The sequence below is a fragment of the Gavia stellata genome, chromosome 9 (assembly GCF_030936135.1).
Source record: "Gavia stellata isolate bGavSte3 chromosome 9, bGavSte3.hap2, whole genome shotgun sequence".
NCBI lineage: Eukaryota > Metazoa > Chordata > Aves > Gaviiformes > Gaviidae > Gavia > Gavia stellata.
The window spans coordinates 29,543,189-29,560,585 of record NC_082602.1 but is presented as its reverse complement, the minus strand read 5'-3'; positions in this window follow the sequence as shown (position 1 = coordinate 29,560,585).

Sequence of the window (17,397 nt, the reverse complement as noted above, 5' to 3'; positions counted from 1 at the left end):
GCACTGTTAGCCCTCGCAGCCCCTTTGGGTGCCCATGAGGGATGCCCAGTAGTGCCCCAGCATCTGCTGTGTGCGTGTTGGGATCTTCCCGCACCACCACCTTCACTAGGAGACTCTGTGGGTTGCAGCAGGGAAGCAGAAAGTCTCCATCCCTCCTAAGAAGCATGGCTATGAGGAAGAGCATTTTGCTTTTCAGCATTTCTTTTCCCACTTTGATAGCAGCCTTTTCACTTCCAAATATCCAGGTGCTCATTTTTTCATTTGCAACCTGGTTTGCAAAAAAATCAGCCCCTGGACTTGGCACTCAGTGGTGTGTCAGGTCGTAGGGGCTTGCTTTGAACGTGAGCTCCATCCCAGGAGGTGTGTTACTTAGCATCACTATTTGTGGTCTGCCAAGTGGCACCAGCCCAACAGCGAGCACAGGAGGTGCCCGGCTCCTCACCCGGGCGCCCAGGCATGATTTAATTGGGGTACAGAAATCTGTCAGCACAGAGCGATGCACAGAGGTCAGCAGAATCTTGTATTTCATCTTTTCAGTTTCCCATCCTTGTTGGAGACAATTCATGATTCTGCTAAGACCACCGCTGAAAGTCTTCTCCATCATCACAGGTCCAAAGTGTGGTCTCTATAGGGTAGCCAAAGCCAGCCTTGGGGTCTGCCTGCCAACAGGTTTGGGATTTAGGAGGTCAGGGAAGAAGTGGTTGCCAGCACTGGGCTTCCCCGCCAGCCTCTGTCCCCTGTGTGCCCGCAGCACATCCATGAAACAGCTGCCGAGCCCTCGGGGGTGGGTGTAATGGTCCGTCAAAGCACCAGAGTTTCTCCAGATGTCAGGGACCCAGACAGCTCTCGGACACTTCCCAGCTCTCCCTCTTTCCTGATGACACTCACTCCCTTGGTGGGTTATTTATGGGGAAGAATCCAGCGTTACTGATCAAATTTTTTCCTTGTTCAAAGGAAAAAGGAGAAAGGCTCATGGCAAGAAAAAAGCCTTGAGGAGAGCTTTAAAGAAGATGTGTTTCTTCATGTTCCAATCAGACTATTTTTTTCACTTTTTCAAAGCACAGGTAACCTCATGGACCATCAAACACCTATCCTCATTTTGAAGAGGAAGGGCAGAAGAGGAGGAATGTTGCTATTTTCCTTTCCTCTATGACATTAATCTGATTTGTTTCAAACTTTTAGATGAAAGTTTCCAATTCAACCCACGGGTTTTGCAAGGATTCAGCCGGAAAGTTTTGTGGGCAATGTTTTGATGGCCTGTGAGTATCTCTGCTCCTGAGCATCCTTTACTACTCAGTAATTAATAAACCTAACTCTCCCCAGCACTGGCTACAGGCTCTCCCGCCAGGCCCTTGGCTGCCACCCACTATTGCTGCCTGTTGTCCCCGGTCCCGAGGCATGGCGCGGGACCGGGATTTGCAGCAGGGTCACACATCCTTCTGTGAGGCAGGTAGATGTTTGCAGCCAAGGGTTGTGTCTCTCCTTAGAGATTCTGTCAGAGCCTGAGTCTCACTTGGCCAGACCCGGAGTGGGGGGATACATCCAGCCCTCTGTTACGAAGCCATCGTTACGATGACCTTTCACTTCCCCAGTTGCTCCCTAAATTTAAACAAGAGACCAGAATGACTTAGAGGTGCCCCGGGAGAATAGCACCTGCCAGTGTTTCGGGTGCCTGCTCCAGCAGCCCTTTCCCATCGGGTTGTTCCTTAGGCTCATGAGCGGTCCTGACGGCTCTTTGCTGGGGCTCGGGGAAGCGCCGCGGTTTCGCTGGGTGGATCTCACGCTGCCCGACGCTGCAGCAGGCACGGCAGGCAGTGGGGAGAGTGCATCACCTTTGTGATCTGTCGTTTGATGGTCGTCTTTGGTGTGTGCTAGAAATAACTAAGCTAGAAATGGTGTTGATGTTCCCTCTTGCCTGCTCCTCTCTTGCCCAGCCATTCTGTTTATCTCAGATCCATTTATGCTGCTATTATCTACAGTTTCATCCTTCTAGTACCTCTAAAGCTTCTACTTCATTTCCTTTGAAACCCCTCCTTACAAGCTACCTGTGTGGTGCCTCCCGATCTCCTCCAGCATTCATTAAGCAAACGTGAGCTATGATCTCTCCTTTCACAATAAGCATTCTTTAATTTCCCCCCCACCGTCCTAATCGCCCTCCCCACTCTCCATCTTTGCAATTGTAAGTTTTCTGTCTCGGAGGCTGTGAGCTGGCACAAGCTTTTCTTGGCTCTTACTGGTTCTTTGCCGTTCGTGCTTGGCCTTTCACAGTAGTTGCTACGCAGTACTGATATAAAAATAATAAAGAATTTTGTCTTGCCCACCCTTAAGGGAAAGCACACATATGGTGTAAAATTGCGTTGTGCCAGCAGAAAAAAGCACATCTCTTGGTGGGTGGATTCACTGCTGAATATTCCCGACGAGTCTGGGTGGCTCCATAAGGGGTGGATGGGATCTGCCGAGGCGGGTGGGAGGATGGACACGTGTCCCTGGTGAAATGGGCCAAGAGGAGGATCTGGTTCTCCGGCTGCTGAACTGAAAACTTTATACCACTCCTAGGAATACACTGACTGATCCTCCAGTCTAGGCCGGCAGATAAAGAGAAGGTCATTTGACATTGCTCCAGTCAGGAAGAACTTGTAATATTTGCAGTGTGCAATTTTGCACGCTCTGGCTTTGGGTTTTTATGTTAAACTCCCTATCTGTGACATCCAACACATCATTGAGATTTGTGCTTTCTGGGCCGGGGCCGAGGGGCCATTAGGATAAGCCCTGCAGGATGCACTGGGGGAAGAGCATGGAAAGAGGGACCCACACCTCCCAATGGATGGTAGTTTGAGCCTCTTCTCACTTTCAGATACCTTGTGTCCTCCCCACAGCTGGTCTTTCAACTGATATCATAGCAAATAACCTGATACCGCTGTGTTTTGATGCGTTAACCCAGGACGGGCTTCCTGAGGCACTGACAGCTATGAAACCACACATCCCTGGGACCATGCACAAATTTCAGCTGCTCAGGTGCCTCATTTTCCCCTTTCACACCCCCAGGTCTCGCGTCTCAGCAAGCTGGCCGCAGAAAATAAAGCATAGAGGAAGAGAAAGGCAGAGGCTTTACGAGGAGAAATGTCCTGGGAGGTTTCCAGCCATTCTTCCGCAAGAGGACGGAGCACGCGGAACTGATGCACAGGGGTTTGGAGGGGTGGGGGCTCGGTTTCACCCTCCCCAGGGCCGTCCCTTCAGCGATACCTTACTTCTGCTTTGCCAAAGCTTTCAGAGCTTGGACTTATTGCACGGTCTGTACAAAGAGGAGATCCCGGCATATGCACAGACAAGTTAGTTCCCTCAGATTTTGTGGCTAAATTGGGCTTTGCAATAGCTGGGGTTGGGGTTAAGGTGGGGAAATCCATCAGGGCACAGCCAATACTTGACTCCAGTAATGGCAGCAATGAAACAATGGTGAAAAATTACCTGCTGCCCTTCAAAGGGGCTCCCTGGTTATTCTGAATAAAAGGATAGATAGAGGTTTAATTTTAAAAATTAATTAGATTTTAGAAAAAATGTCGTGTGCTAAAAGGGTCATGCCCAGAGCTGGTGTTGTTGCTTGCCTGCAGCCGGGAGAAGGGGTCAGTGCCCAGGGAAAGACTGCAGGAGCCTGATGGGCACAGGCTGCTGCGGTGGTTTTGGGGGCTGGGGGCACACAAGGACACCGCTCTTGGGCCTACTGCCAGGCCCCGGTGGGGGGGGAAAGCATCCCCCAGCCACGGTGCCAGCAATGACGGGGACCAGCTGGGTCAGGGAGCACACGGCTTGGAGGTGACAGCGCTTTTGGGAGGAGCTGTGCTTCGGGAGGAACCTCGGGAGCAGCCGGTGCCACCAGCCACCGCCTCTGCCGGGTCAGTGTGGGAGACAACTGGTGAGTCTCCCAGTGTAATTAAGGTTGCAGAATGATTTCTTTCATTTCTCACCAGTGTCTCCCTCCAACACCTCCGTGGCCTGCGGCACGGCTCGCTGCGCCTCGGCGGGGCACTGGCAGGCAGGTTTTCAGCCCAGGAGCTGAGGCAGGGGGGTTTCTTGGCACATCCCAAGAACAGAAAAAACACAGCAGCGTTCGGATGCAGTTTTGTTTATCTTTACTTGCTTGACATCGTAATATTCAAATACAAATAGACGGGCCCGGCTGCTACTCAGAGTACCTGGTGTCGTAAGGGGAGGGTGAAACCGGAGGGGATCTGCTGGATCATTTAGGCCAACTCCTGCTATTCTGAGCAGCCACGTCACGTAATCCCCGTCACAAATTTCCCAGCCTCCCGGCAGCCCCCACCAGTTAATACCCATTTGTTCGTGTGCCAATATTATCTGCAGTTTAAAAGCTATTCTCTCTCCCCAGTATTTCCCTGGGGCTTCTCCCACTCACTGTAACTAAGGAGGAGGATCGTGCATCCTCCCCAGCTGATTCCGCCCGGCATCCCTGCCTTCGCCCCAGACATGGCTGACCATTGCACCCGCACCGCTGGCAAGTCACGGCATCTCCGCTCCCGGTTTGCCGCCCCCAGGCATGCCCCGCGGATGGCTTCTGATTCTTTCCAATCAACTGAGATCCCTGCGTCTTACACCCACCATATCGCAGGAAATGCCGCCGCTGCCGCTCCTGACTCCCCTTTTGTGCGGGTCCAGGCTCCACCGAGCGCAGGGGGGTGACACCCCCAGCCCCTCCGCATCCCTTGGCCAGCGCGTTACCCGCTTGGCAGCTCATCTGCTAATCCTCACCTGCTCTGGTTCCACTAACAACTTCTCACGTGGCGCTGTCTGAAGAAGAGATTTGATCCGTTGCATTGCTTGGCCTAGAAAAATCGCTGGTTGTAAAGGAAAAAAATCAGTGTGACCTTTTCATTGGACTTTTAACCCTTTCCCCATCCTCTGACTGTTGTTTCCCCCAGAACCCCAGATGCCGCAGGATCCCCTAGAGAGCAAACTGCTTGCAAAGTAAAACCAAATAAAATGCCTTGCAATGTCCCGGCTGCCTCCAACCCAATGTGCAGGACAGGAGCAAGTGACTGTGGGTCCCTGGCAGGGCTGGCCAGGCAGCACCTTCAGCAGGAGCACGTTTGCTCTCTGTTATTGACTCGCTGCCCTGCGTTGGGTATTTCCCCTCCCGGGCACTCCCACGGCCACCCTTCGTTCAGGGCTTGCAAAACACTGTACAAACCTGCAAGTGTTGACTCTCAGAAAGCAGGCGACAGAGAGGAGTACAAACTTTTTGCTCTGTTTTTCAGACTGCTGAACTTGGTGGCAGATGACTTGGTCTGTGCCAGCCAGTTTAAATCCATGGCTGCGATGAGACTCCGACACCAATTTTCCCATCGCCTGCTCCAGCTGCCAGACTGCTTTGCCACGAGCATCACTTCGGCAGTACTTAAAGATGCTGTTTGCAAAGGTATCCCTCTATATCCACCCAGAAATGCTCTCGGCACCTGCAGGAAGCTGATCCCAGAGATCCTGGTTCAAACCTACCCGCATTTATTTGTCTAACATTGAGAAAATACTCCAGCCCGCAGCGAGACGGTCCCATCCCTCAGAGCGCTCGCAGCCTCCAGGGAATAGAGAAAAAGAGATTTATTGGGGTGCCCAGGATTAGCAACAGGATTCGTTGTCTTCAGAACACTTGGGGTGACTTGGTGTTGGAGGCTGAGGGAGGGAGACATGAACGTGCTGCAGGTTGTGGCAGGTGAAGCAGGATGGGGACAGCAAATCCTGCCTGGGGATGGCATGGGAGGCTGGCGGTGGGACGGCACCGGCACAAGCTCGGTGCCAGGAGCTGGGGCACACGGGCACTGAAGAAGACGCCATAGAAAACCAGGGTTGATTTGCTGGGCAACCGAGCTGAAGCACTAAGTCGTACGGGGGATACAGTGGCCGGGAAGCAGCTGGGGAAAGGCAGAGTTGGGGGCTGCAGGGCGAGAGCAAAGAGTCCGGCAGCCGCCGGTGAGCCGACCCGGCACCGCGCAGGGTGGGCATCGCCAGCCGTTGGGGCTGAGGCCAAACCAGTGAAAACTCACTGGATCCAGGCGCCATCCCTGCCCGCTCCCTGCCAAGCCCTGCCCTGCCCAGGTTTCACCCAGCCGGGCAGCCAGACACAGCGGAGGTTAGAGCAAAGACATAAATAAAAAGGTTAATATTTTCCACCCATCTCTCCCAGCTGCCATGCAGATTGCAGCTGTTTCTCCCCAGTCACGTTGGCCGCAATACTCGTTGGGTTGGTATTTAATTGCCTCTCCCTAACGACGCATTAGGCAGGGTGTAATTTGCCAGCGCTGGTCAAACAATACAGATAAACCCGGTCTGCACACAAAGGCAGCGGAGCGGGGAAACTTTGGCCTCTGATGCTGCTCCCCTTTGGAACTGGTGGTTCCAGACATGGGTGGGATGCGAAGCAACGGATGTCTCGGCCTTTGGGAGGAGGAAGGAAAATGTCAAATAACAGGAGACACCCGCTAGTGCTGCGGCGAGCCGGGGTGAAGCCGTAAGTGCCCCCAGTGTCACCAGGGCTGGGCTGGTGTGTGTCAGCTCAGGGGCTGACCACGTGTTGTTACAGCTCAGCACATCCCTTTTCTTGGGCTTTCTTTTCTTTTTCCAGAATTTCAGGTGTAAAGATATTTTAAGATTTCTCTCTTTGCTATTTTTTAACCTTAGCGGTGTGAGCACATATATGGGAGATGGCAACTTCACTCTCGTTTGGGAACTGCCCAGCTGGAGATTAAAAGCTCAACAGGTCTTTCACTTAGGAGCCATAACACTGACATGGGCCCTTGGTGGTTTTTGGGACCTTGGCTTCAGCAGAAGCAGGTAAAAAAGGAACAAAAAAGGGGAAGCTTCATCCTGCAGCCATAACTTCTCATCCTGGCTCTGCAGCACTGTGACACTCGGAGCATTTCTGCCCTCCCCGTATCCCCTCACACCCCGGGCTCCAGCTGGGGGAGAGAGATTTCACCCAGATGCTATAAATAAATGAGAAGGAAAGAGTTAAAAATTAGCCTGCCCTTGCAAAGCCAGTGCTGAAAAAGCAAAACACGCCCTTCCTTGTACTGGCCCAGGGCACAGACCTGTGTTTATGACCGTGTCTAATACAGCCATATACTATTAAAAAAGATAGAAACAGGCAATCCCCAATATCGATACACAGAGAAGGGTGGTTACAGAGATCATGGGTGGATTTCAGTGTTCCTTAAATATTTACACAAACTATGCTGTTAGTCAGAGCTGCTTTTAAAGGACTGCAAATTTACAGCATGCAGTGAGCTCTAAAATGCTCAGAAATTAAGTATTGCCATTAAAATTAATTGGAGAATCACCAGGTTTTGGACACCCACTGTATTTTTAGGATGGTAGGTGTGTGATCCTGCCTGCGCAGCAGGGTCTCCCGGGGTGCTTTGTGCGTGGGTCCGCAGGATCCCGATTGCTCTGCCTCACCCCTGCAGAGGGAAGACTTGTTTGGGATGGCACAGGGCTCCCGCATCCCATCTCTGGACCGCTCAGCATCCTCCTCCCATCGCTAACATGCCACACGCAAGCGATGAAGCCGGCTGCTTCGTCACCAAGTTGCACATTAACATCCACACCTACAACATGGGGTAATTTATGGGAAAATGTCAGATAACCCTGTCGTGGCGCCCGGCATCCTGGCACCTGGTACCCAGCACCCCGGGTGTGCCTGGGCACAGGGCATGCCACCGACGCCTGTTTGGACACAAGCTGGGAGGAAGCAAACAAACAAGAACAAAAAAAAAAGGGACATTTGTTTGAAGCTCCCTGGAACAGGAGGAAATCAAGGGTGCGTCAAAATGGAAAAACACAAAGCCAGCAGGGAAATGGGGTTTATTTATAAACTTCTAGAGGAGGCCTGTGAACAATGGGGTGGGTGGTTTTTATCCCACCCAGAACTGGAAAAGGAGTCTGGGTCTGTCTGCCGCCGGCACTCTGGGACAGGCTTGCCGGGGAGCCCCAGCCAAGCACTCAGCCCGTGGGATCCAGCAGGTCTCCAGGATGCGGCTCCGCTGCCTGTCCAGAGCCGTACCCTCAGCGGGCGGGCGTGGGATGCTTGCTGCCTTCCTCCAAAGCGCCACTATGCCAAAAGCTCTGCGTTGGCAATGGCAAAGAGCTGCACAGCACCCACGGTGCATGTTTCCTTCCTGGGGTGGGATGCAGCACCCATCGGTGGGCAGGTTTGGGGGTACATCCCCCTGTTCCCATGCAGCAGCAGCCCTAGGCATGTTTCAGAGCAGGCGATGTGCAGCCAACCCTGCCCCTGCTCATGGGGTGTCCGGGAGCAGTTTGTAACATACTGCGCATCCTCATTTCTAATGATTTTTCTCGTGTGTACAGGGAGTGTACAGGTGAGCCACGGCCACTGGCAAGTCGCAGCCCGGTGCTGTTTTCCAAGCGCAGGAGCAGAGGCAGGAGCGGGCAGAGGTTTGGCAGCATTGCCAGAGCAGCTCCTGTTCGTTGTGCTCCTGGCCAAGGGGCCCTTCATCTCTCCACCCATCCTCTACAATATTTTAAAAGAAGGCCAGGATTCGTGGCCCGCCACCCCGGATCGCAGCATGCTCTCCTGTGCAAATTTTAAGCCACAGTGGGTGGTAAATGAAAGAGTACCCCATCAAGGTCCGATGAATGAATTTGATGATCATCTCAGTCCTGGCTTACCCTCTCCTCCCTAGTCAGAAGGAACATCAATATCTTTTTCAATAGAAACATTTTTGGAAAAGCACCGTCCACCACTATTTAAGCTGGGGTTGTCCCTCCCTGTCCCCCTCTGTGCTGCTCAGCCCTCGCACAGACACCACGGCAGGCGCGGACCCGAGCCCTCTGCCCCGGCCCCCCGGGGACACGGGCTGGCGTGCAGGGTCGGACCTGCTCAAGGGTTCAAGTGCCCTCTGAAGGGCGGCGGTCTGGGCTTTAGGGACAAGAGGGGCATGGCTGAAACCCGGCAAATCAGTTAACCAGGTGTTTAAGGCCACGTCAGTAAAGCCGAGTGGACGGGTACGGGCTCTGCAGAGCGAGGCCGAAGGAAAGAAAGTTTGTGACTGCAGCTTCCTGCTGCCCAGGGCAATTTTATACACATACAAAAATTAAATCTACGTAACAGGTAAATTCTTCTACAGACTCTCCTTGCTTTAAAAATGTTCTTTCTTTTTTTTTAAATTACATTTGCACATTTTTTCCCCCAGCAGAGATGGCTGAGGAAGACAGCAATCCTGGAAAAGATGAAATGAAAAATGGAAACGACAGAGATGGTTTTGCTGAGAACTTTAGAAGCTTCAATGCATACATACAGATATCCACATAGACGTGTATACACCCACCCCCATAACCCCACACTCCCGTTTTTCCTATCCACATTAAACGCTCTCTCTGATGATTGCAGCTGCCTGCAGCGTTACGAGACCAGCAAGGTAACTCACAGAGACAGAGGATAGACACCGCGCCAACGGAAGAGCAACGGGATGGAAGGAGCCATCAGGAACTTGACGTTATCCCCGTTGCCAGGCAGGTGCAGCACTGGGCATTGCGGTACGCCGGCTCTGGATCCCGGCTCCCCGGCAAGGCAGCCGGCCGGTGGGTCGGAGCATCCTTCCCAGCCGCTGGAGCTGGAGCGCAGGAGTGGCCGTCCCAGCCCCTGGCTACAGCCCTGGCAGCACTTTGGTTAACACGGGAGCTGAGAGGTGCTGTCATTCCTTTAGGACTGGGGGAGTTACAATGTCTAACCCCAAAATTCGTAATCACACCTATCAAATTAGAGGCAGCTGTCAAAAATGGCACATACATGTGTGCGTCCCTTGAAGAGCCTTGCTGGCTTCACACAGCAAAAGCTATTTAATCCATATGCTGGGGACAAGCTGACACGGGGGAGTGCTCTGCACATACCAGACCACCTTCTTTCTCCTTATGGGAATAACCCTCTTTTAATCTAAATTTTCCAGATATTAAGCCATTTGTGGGCTACATAAACTTGGGTGTTGGGACAGGCAGAGCGGCCTTTGTGGTTCGTCTGGCAGGGAAAAGCTGACCCACTGATCTGAAGAATTTGCCCTCTTAAAACCCACCTAAAAATGGGTTAGTTCTCACTGCCTCCACCAGCCTGTGCCCCAGAGCAGTTCAGAAAGGAAGACAGCGTGTCCAGTGCTCCTCCTGCAGCGGCTAAGCTTTGGCTTTGGAGTCCGTATCAGCCAAGAGATGATGGTGATGGGACCTGGGCACAGCGACTCCTGCCCTAACGCTTCTCTGGCCGTCCCTCCGCAGCCTGCGGCATTCAGGACCGCACCACGCTCACACAGTGCCCGGGCAGCAACTGCACGGTGTACGAGGCTCAGCCATCCCTGCCAGCTCTATCGCAGACCTCAGACTTCTGTTCAAAGTTATTTAATTACTGTAAGAACCACTTTTCCTCTCTCAAAGATTGCCGGAGCCAGGATTATCACGCAGGGATAATTTGCAGCCTCTCCTTCAAGCACCTACTTGGGCACGGAGAGGCTGCCAGTGAGCAGCATCAGTTCTCTGCCCAGCTGAGCGGCAGGAGGGCTCGGAGCTGCCTCTCACAGCATCCTTTCATTTCATCAGGAACAAAAGTCAAAGCAGTAAAGATGGTCCAGATCACAAGTTCGTGTTAAAAAGTAATGGCATTTCATGATCTTGCCACTGCAAAGAGCCACCTAATTCATTGACCCATGGAGACAGACTGTGTAAGCCTGTGCCCTCCGCAGGCCTGGCGCACCTTTGCGTTGCGTAAGTATCATGCATTTCTTTAACACCCTCCGCTGGGTGTCTAGGGCTGTCAGGGGCAGGTGCTGCTTTGCATGCGGTGCAGATGGCATTTATACGGACGCCGAGGGAGTGCAGCACCATTTTTCCATTCACCCAGACACCACTTTGGTTCTTTCTCGTAGTATCAGTTTCTCCAAGTAAATGTTTTTTTCTGAGTGTCCAGTAAATGAGCGCTATTGACAGCCTTGATTAGATCTAAATGAGAGCAGGGACCATATTTTGGGGTCACCCTGCTTTGGGCAGCAGCACCCCCCTGCGCTGGGGGCCAGCACCCGGGGTGCACCGGGTTTAAAGGCCAAATCCTGATCTCGCAGGGGAGTAAAACAACATGTGTGGCTTGCCAAAATCCACCCCAAAAGGGCACTGGTGGTGCATGATGAGTCTCAGTGAGTCGTGCTATGTTGATGTGGGGTTCAGGTGGGATGGTGGAGCCATCTGGGAGCTTGGACCCCTCCAGCGGAGCCTTGGACCTGCTCAAACAGACCCTCCGTGGGGCGAAGGTTCAGATGAGATTATTTTCACATAGATAAAGGTGCTGATCCCCTGTGTAAAACACACCGATCTCTCCAGCCAAATTTGGTGCCTCTGACTACCCTGTGCAGCACGCGATGGTGTGCACGTCGTGGTGTTCACACCAGCACCCACGCGGGTTAAATCGGAGGAAGAGGCTGAAAGGAAAAGCGAAGGCTTTTGCACATGTACCTTGCTTTTAAGCCTAAAATGCCCAACATAAGAAAATCATCAAGAATATTTCCCCTTGTCACTCCTGTTCACACAAAGCTCATTTTAAATGAGGGGAGGGGAACTGTTCTTTCCTGAAGTGTTCATAAAAGGCTCAGCAGGCCCCAGCGAGTGGCTGGTACCGCAAGCATCCTCACCAGACCGGCAGGCACGAGGGTGCTGGGAGGACGGTCCAGCTAACACTGACATACAGCACCTTCATCCTCGCCCCGAGAAGGCATTTGGGGCATCTCTAGTACCATGAAGCAACTGGAGAGGCAGAAATCAAGCCAAATGGAGGAAGTCAGCACAAACCATCTGGTTATAAGAAAAATTGCTCCGATAACCGAATATTCTCCCATTACACGGACCGTGGCAGAGCGAAGTCTGCCCAGTGTGCCTCTTCCAGGTCATTTGTGAAGTTGGCCCCATTAAATAAATCCAGGAAGGACCAGCTGCTCCAGCTGCAGGTGAACGATCGCATTTAGGTGTCACGCCAGCCAGGAGATCAATGCTTAAATGGATGCGATTACTTATTAGATGTAAACACTGTTGAATAAATCTGAATAAACGCTAATTATTTATGCAGCGTATTCGTAATGCTGGTTGAATGTTGACTCTTACCAACTTTAAAATAGAACTGAAGCCAAGCAGGGTAAATGATTTAATGCCTCTGTAGATACAATTAGCATGTGTAATATGTATATACAAATATACAAAATATATGTAATTATAGGTATTGCTGTTTGAGAGAGCTGTCTAGCCATATGGACAGAGTAAGTACTGACAACCCTTTGCTACTACCCGCTAGAGAGGGAAGCATGTTTAAAGTCGCTGGAATAAGAAATTGGTAGTTGATATTTGGGGAAGGGAGTTATTGCCCCACGTTCCCCTTCTGCTGAGTGGATTCGACAGCTAACTTCTCCGTTTTGTCCATCCATCTAAAGAAGAACTGGGGTTGGGAGTGTCTGACATCCAAGGGCAAAGCACTGTGTATAAACCGCAGCTGCTGCAGCGTATTCACACCATCTTCTGTAGGCCATTTTTGGCGTCCAGTGAAGACATCATAACTCAGGAAACAATGAGGCTTTGGTCCTCTGGAGCATCTCTGAGGCCCCAGCACAGTGCCTGCCTGGGAACACGTCCGCACCCCCCACCCAGGTGATAAGGCAGAGTCCGGGCTGCGTTTATCCTCCCTGCTCGGCTGGGCTCCTCCTCGGCCCACAGATCCCTCTGCATGGGTCGCTTGTACTGTAGATCCTGGAGACGCTGTCAGATAACCAAGCCTGAAAAAGGCTTACCTACTGCTACTGCCTTCCCTTTTCCATCCCAAACACCTGGCAGGTGGTGCACAAGGAGTGGAAAGGCAAATGTCCTCCATTTCATGACCCATCCGGTCTTCAGGCTGGAGGCTTTGATGTGGGAAAGGGAAGAATCAGTCCTTGCGCCTGGTCGTGCTGAGGGGGAGATACCGTGCAATTGCTTGTGTGGCTGATGCACGCACAACTGCGCATATTAAATGCATTTGTTTTCCAATTTTCTCAAGGCACTGGCTGCAGTTTCTCCTTACTCAAGTTTGGTGTTTGGACTTTGGTGTCCAAGGGAGCGGGGTTTCATGCTGAAGGAGCCTGCAGGCAGACAGCACCTCAGCACACGGATGGGCATGGCAACGGCCTCTGACATGCAGGCAACGGCGCAGCGGCAAGGCAAGTCCTTCCCACCGCCTCAGGTTAGAGCTAGATTTCTTTATAAGAAGTGTTTTAAAAGCAAGCTACGTTCACAGAGAGGCACAGCTTGGGACTGAGTTTATACGAGTTTAATGAAGTTTTGAAAGTCTGCAGAACCTCTGTTATTCAGCTGTTATGGCAGAAGGAGAAGGAAGGAGGTGATGTCCCACCAGCTGCTTTATCACACCATGTGGCCGTCGGCACGGGGACTCGAAGCATCCCCAAGCCTTAGCACCATCGTGCCAAGCACCGGCTTGCGAGACACGCAGGGGCAGGTCCCTGCACTGCCGTTAACACTCAGAGACCCTTAACATGAAGGCATGTTCATTAATAATCAGTTAGCTGCTCTCAACACCCTGGAGACAGAAAACCAGCCATCTGCAGCCACCTCCCCTTCCCCATCCCCACAGGGGCACGGAGAAGATGGAAAGGGCTTGGCTGTCGGGATGTTCCCTGGGAAACTCAATCCCCGCGAGGTCATCCAGTGCGAGAGGCAGTCACCACGCTGCTGGGTTTTGGGGGCTGCTTTTCCCCCTGCAGCTCAGGGGCTCTTGATACATCAAGCCGAGGGCTGAACAAGCAACTTGTTCTTCTCCAACTCTCCTGGCATCCGTGAGCGTTCTCAGCCCTTTGAGAAAAATCAGGCCGTTAATTCAAGCACCTCATTTTAGGCAATGTTTGAACTTTCTGTACCTTTGGGAGGAGAGGGATGAGTGCCGTGCCTGATGAGGAGGAGGTCAGAGAGCAGCCAGCAGCTGACATCCCAAAGGTCAAAACCAGCACCAGCCAGCAGTGTCTGCAGGGAAGGAGAAGGCTCCCGCTCAGAGCCGTGCCCAGGACAACGCTGCTGCCCCAGAGCATTTCAGTTATTCCTTACGGAGTTTAACTACTCGCCGTCCTGATAACCCAGAGCACAAGTTTTGTCTTTGCAAATAACATTTGCAAATTAAAAATTTGCGAAAGGTACAGCAGTGTCCAGAACATGCAGTTGTACCAAGCTATCACTGCAAAAGCGAAACAAAAGGTGCCTGAAAATTATGACGTTGAAGCAGGCAAGACAGAAAGGTGCGGGTTCCTTCGGCACCAATGGATACTGGGTATCACTCTGGAGAGGTGGGGAGCCCTGGGAAGGGCCTTCAGTGGCCCTTGACTCCTCTGGCCAGGGGAGGCGAGGGGTCAGCAGCTCTGGCACAGCTGGGACAAAACCTCTCAAATCAGTTGCTCCCCGCCATCCCTCTGGCATCCCACCTGGGACTGACACAGAACTCTCCCTCCAAACATGGGGAAACAAGGACAGAAAGCCGGGAGGGGACATCCCCCTCCCCGCACGGTGATGGCAGTCATGCGCCAGTTACAGCAAATATTTCCAGGCACGGCGCTCATTGTTGGCGTGTGCAGTTGAAGCTGACACGTCTGCTTTCCCCAGTCCCAAAGCCCTCCAAAACAAAAGCTCCCCCGGGAGTTTGGCAAAACCTTGCTCAGCGCAGACCACAGCCATTTCCATGGTGAAATTTAAATGCAAGTGTAGGCTGGAGCTCCTAAAAAATGAGGCTGAAAGAACAACTTCACCACCCGGTAAAGCCTGAGCTCAGCCCAGCTCTCAGCTCCGTGGTGCACACACTCTGCCTTCGGTGGGCTGGCGGAGGATGTTCAGGATCCGGCCCTGAGCACCAGCCCTTGACTGCAATGCCAGCATTTGAATCAGACACCCCCCCCGCCCCCAACACTTCAGCAGCATCTTAATGATGAAAAAATGAAGTGGAGTCAGTCTGAAGAGACCATTGCGGGGGGAAGCACCGCACTGCCGGCCCCACACAACTGCGGTGGGAAGCTTTTGTGTGCATGCCAGCAGCCAGTTCAGCCCTTAATTTATTTTTTTCCCCCCTTTGGCATTGTTGATACGCAGCCGTTCTCGCACAACTATAAAGGACAAGGCGTTTTTCACTTAACTACTTTGGTTGGAGAAGACAGAATCACAGAATCACTAAGGTTGGAAAAGACCTGTAAGATCATCAAGTCCAACCATTACAAAAAAAACCCAAACCAAACCAAACCAAAACAACAAAAAAACGCAAACACACCACATAAAAAACCACACCACACAGCACCATGCCCATCAAGCCACGTCCCACAATGCCACATCCACACGCTCCTTGAATACCTCCAGGGAGGGTGACTCCACCACCTCCCTGGGCAGTCTATTCCACTGTGTTACCACTCTCTCAGTAAAGAAATTTTTCCTAATATCCAGTCTGAATCTCCCCTGGCGCAACTTGAGGCCATTTCCTCTTGTCCTATCACTCGTCACTTGGGAGAAGAGACCAACACCCACCTCTCTGCAACCCCCTTTCAGGTAGTTGTAGAGAGCGATGAGGTCTCCCCTCAGCCTCCTCTTCTCCAGGTTGAACAACCCCAGTTCCCTCAGCCGCTCCTCATCAGACTTGTGCTCCAGACCCCTCACCAGCTCCGTCGCCCTTCTCTGGACACACTCCAGCACCTCAGTGTCCTTCTTGTAGTGAGGGGCCCAAAACTGAACACAGTATTCGAGGTTCAGCCTCACCAGTGCCCAGTACAGGGGCACGATCACCTCCCTGGTCCTGCTGGCCACACTGTTTCTGATACAGACAGGAGGACAAAAAAAAAAAAAAAAAATCAAACAGCAGATAGCAGCCCTGCAGCATTGGTGTTGGGAGAGCCGTGCAGCCAGGCGGGTGCCCCACTGCCACCGGCAGCAGGATTTGGCCCCCGTTTCCATTCCTCTGAACCGTGGGGATGCCCTTAGAGTTGACATGTGTTTCCTGGAGTCTGGGCAGCCTGGCACAGCTGGCGGAGCAGGGTGGGCCACAGGCAGCAGGGCGGGCAGTGAACCTCAGCCCCATGTTTGCTGCCTGCCAAACTTTTTCTCTCCCTCTTCATTTAATAGAACTAACCCTAAAATAAAACAACAGCCGGGAGCTGCTGGCAGCAAAGAGACACGCATGGTGAGGAGTGGTATTGGCTTCAGACAGAGCTGAGCGGCAGCTGCCGAAGCCCCTTTGGGCACACGCGGGCCTTGGCCGCCCTCCGGGGTGGCCAAACAGATGCAATGCCAAGAGGGGCATGGCCTCCGCTCACCTGGGCTGGACCCCTGGAGCAACACTCCCCTGCGATGGTCAGAGCTTTGGCAGGAGAGAGAGGAGGAGAGCTACACACGGGACGAACGGCGCCTGTACCTCCGTGGTGCCTGCGCCCGCTGATGCCGGCGAGCGTGCACCACCTCCGGGCCACGCGTCTTCACAGGCTGTGACAGTGACCCCGTGCACTCACCCCGTTGCGTGGTCAGACCCTGTATGAAATGCAACCTGAGACTCTGCCAGGGTAACACTGTGTGTTTTCCCTGTTCGGCCCATGGCACTAGGTCTGTGGCATGGCACAGCTTGATTTAAAGGCTAAAGCTGAGGACCTGCATGATATGGACGCACTAACATCACACCTAAGCATAAGATCCTATCAGGGAAAACATCTGCATCTGTCTCATGTGAGCTTGAGCCTTTGGTTTTCTCTCTCCGAGTTTGATCCAGTACAAATGTTGACCAGGGATAGGAAGGAGAAACTAGAAAAGTCAGGCAAGACAGACCAAAAAGGAAGTTCTGCTAAATACGTGTTGCAAATGCCTCCAGCCGTCATTTTTCCTTTATGTGCTTCATTTATAGGCAGATCCTAAGTAAGTAACACACTGACAACACTTGCCACTTTTTAAAAAGTCAAACGTGCCTTTTTTCTTGGGAGAGAACTCAGGGCATCTGTCCCTTTGACCACTATCTCTCTCTCTCTCTCTCCATCCACTGCTCCCCCTCATCTCCCGCCGCCCCAATTTTCCATGCACAACAGTTAATAGCACAAACAGCTAAGACCCTCCCTTCCCAAGTTCGACTAATACAGAAAAACAACTGTAACAAATCAGAACAAAGGTCCAACTTGCCCAATATCCCATTTCCACAGAGCCAAAAAGACAACACTGGGAGAAAAGTGTAAGAAGAGGGCGAGTATGCAGCGATGCTTCCCGAGACCTTGCCCTCAGCCTCCAACAATGCACAGGTCAGAGACTGGGACCGAGACCAAGATGCCAAAGTGTGCCTTTGGCAGAATTTTCTGC